Source organism: Alligator sinensis, unplaced genomic scaffold (genome assembly GCF_000455745.1).
Source record: "Alligator sinensis unplaced genomic scaffold, ASM45574v1 scaffold853_1, whole genome shotgun sequence".
NCBI classification, from domain to species: Eukaryota; Metazoa; Chordata; order Crocodylia; family Alligatoridae; genus Alligator; species Alligator sinensis.
This window is the reverse complement of record NW_005842005.1, coordinates 763,488-766,157: the sequence shown is the minus strand read 5'-3', so window position 1 is coordinate 766,157 and position 2,670 is coordinate 763,488. Positions and strand designations below refer to the sequence as shown.

Here is a 2,670-nt window from a genome sequence, read left to right as displayed (position 1 = left end):
GATGCCGGCCCATCACAGATGTGCTCCTTGATGATCTTCTCAAAGAGTTTCCCCAGGATTGAGGTAAGACTGATGGGCCTATAGTTGCCCGGGTCCTCCCTCCTCCCTTTTCTTAAAGATGGGGACCACATTGGCTATTTTCCAATCATCTGGCACCTGGCCCGAGCACCATGAGCACTCGTAAAGCCGTGCCAAGGGCCCTGCAATAACCCCTGCTAGCTCCCTCAACACCCTGGGGTGGAGAGCATCCGGACCTGCTGACTTGAACACATCCAGTCCTTCCAGAAGCACTCTAACCTGGTCCTCCTCAACCTTAGGTCTTGGGGCGTTCCCCTCGAGTCCATCTTGAATCACGGTGGAGGATTCCCGGTCCCTGCCCAAGAAAACGGAGGTGAAGAATTTGTTAAAGATGTCTGCCTTCTCTTCTGGCGCGACCACCAGATTGCCCAGTGTATCTTGCAGGGCAAGATACTTGATGCCTTTTTACCTCAGTCTTCATAGGCAAGATCAGTTCCCAGACTACTGCACCTGGCAGCATAGTTTGGGAAGGAGATGAGCAGCTGACAGTGGTGAAAGAACAGGTTAAGGACTATTTGGAAGACCTGGATGCGTACAAAGGGCCAGACATGATGCACCTGAGGGTGCTGAGGGAGTTGGCTGATGTGATTGCAGATGTGGTAGCCATTATCTTTGAAAACCTGTGGCAATTGGGAGAAGTCCCAAATCATTGGAAAAGGACACATACAATGCACATCTTTAAGGAAGGGAAGAAGGAGGATCCAGGGAACTACAGGCTGGTCAGCCTCACCTCAGTCCCTGGAAAAATCATGGAGCAGGTCCTTAAGGAATCCATTTACAAGGACTTGGAGAAGGTGATTAGAAGGAGTCAGAATAGATTCACTGGGGGAAAGTCATGCCTGACTAACCGGATTGTCTTCTGTGACAAGATGACTGGCTCTGTGAATGTAGGGAGAGCAGTGGATGTGATATACCTTGACATTAGCAAGGCTTTTGATATGGCCTCCCACAATATTTCTACAAGCAAGCTAAGGAAGTGGGGGTTGGATGAATGGACTGTAAGGTGGATAGAAAACTGGTTGGATTGTTGGGCTCAAAGGGTAGTAATCAATGACTCAAAGTCTAGTTGGCAGCTTGTATCAACCAGGGTGCCCCAGGAAGCAGTCCTGGAGCCAGTTTTGTTCAATATCTTCATCAACAATGTAGAAGATGTGATAGAGTGCACACTCAGCAAGTTTGTGGATGACATCAAGCTGGGTGAAGTAGTAGATATACTGGAGGATAGGACTAGCATTCAGAGATGTCTAGTCAATATGGAGGATTAGAGCAAAAGGAATCTCATGAGGTTTTATAAGGACAAGTGCAAAGTCTTGCACTTAGGACAGAATAATCCCATGCACCACTACAAAATGGGGATTGACTGGCTAAGCAGCAGCTCTGCAGAAAAAGACCTGGTGGTTATAATGGACAAGAAGTTGAATATGAGCCAAGTGTGCCTGTGTTGCCAAGAATGCTAATAGCATATTGGGCTGCATTAGTAGGAGTGTTGCCAGTAGATTAAGGGTAGGGATGCAAATGTTGTTTTAAAAAATATTCATTTAACCTCCTCTAGTTATATTCGTTAAAACGATTAACCGATAACACAGCAACTCTGACAGAGCTGTTGCTGGGAGCCACTCCCGATTTCTGGAGCAATTTGACTGGGAGAAGGTGGGGAGGAGGCAAGCCCAGCCAGACAACACAGCTCATATAAAGCCCTGCCTGGGAGGGAGGGAGCAATTGTGAAGAGCAGCTAATTGCTTAATTGATGAGTCATTAGGCTGCTTGCTGTTTTCCTCTTAGGTTATGGGTACTAGCAGTGGTGACACATAGCGGGTGTCAGGGGGTGCAGCATGTGCATGGATGCAAGACCAGGGGCCTTGCAGGATGGATTTAGACTAGGGGCGAGCAATTATTTCAGGTGGGAGGCTGCTTAAACAAGGTTTGGTGAGCTGTCGAAGATCGCATGGGCAGCCCTGCCCCTTGACAGTTGCCCTGCCCCCTGGCAACATCTTGGGACCAGAAGTCCTACCCTTAACCCCTCACATTTGCTACCGGAAGTCCTTCCCTTGTGCTGCCCTAACCCCCCTGAAAATACTCCCTTGGGATGGGGGGTTGCCATCTTAGAACCAGAAAAAAACAAATCATACACTAAAAGTCAAAGACCTACTAAAACATATTTTAATTTTATTACAAAAATATTTTTGTCATGATTTGCATTTGTGTAGTGTATACAGAGGTGATTGCATAAGAACTCAAAAATAAATTCTTAGTCTTTTATATTGTGTTGGGGGTGTGTCTTTGTGTGTGTATATGGTGGGGGGTAGAACCAGAAAAAAACAAATCATACACTAAAAGTCAAAGACCTACTAAAACATATTTTAATTTTATTACAAAAATATTTTTGTCATGATTTGCATTTGTGTAGTGTATACAGAGGTGATTGCATAAGAACTCAAAAATAAATTCTTAGTCTTTTATATTGTGTTGGGGGTGTGTCTTTGTGTGTGTATATGGTGGGGGGGTGTGTGTGTATATGGTGTGTGTGTGTGTGTGTATATGGTGGGGGGGGGGTGTGTATTATGGGGGTGTATGGTGGGTGGGTGTGTGTAC

General features: G+C 46.0%; 1 protein-coding gene across 1 annotated transcript in view; it reads left to right on the top strand.

Moving 5' to 3' along the window:
- Nucleotides 1-2,670, top strand: part of ACADM (acyl-CoA dehydrogenase medium chain) — a 19,437-nt gene that overhangs the window by 10,753 nt on the left and 6,014 nt on the right. The gene's annotated exons all lie outside the window — the stretch shown is intronic.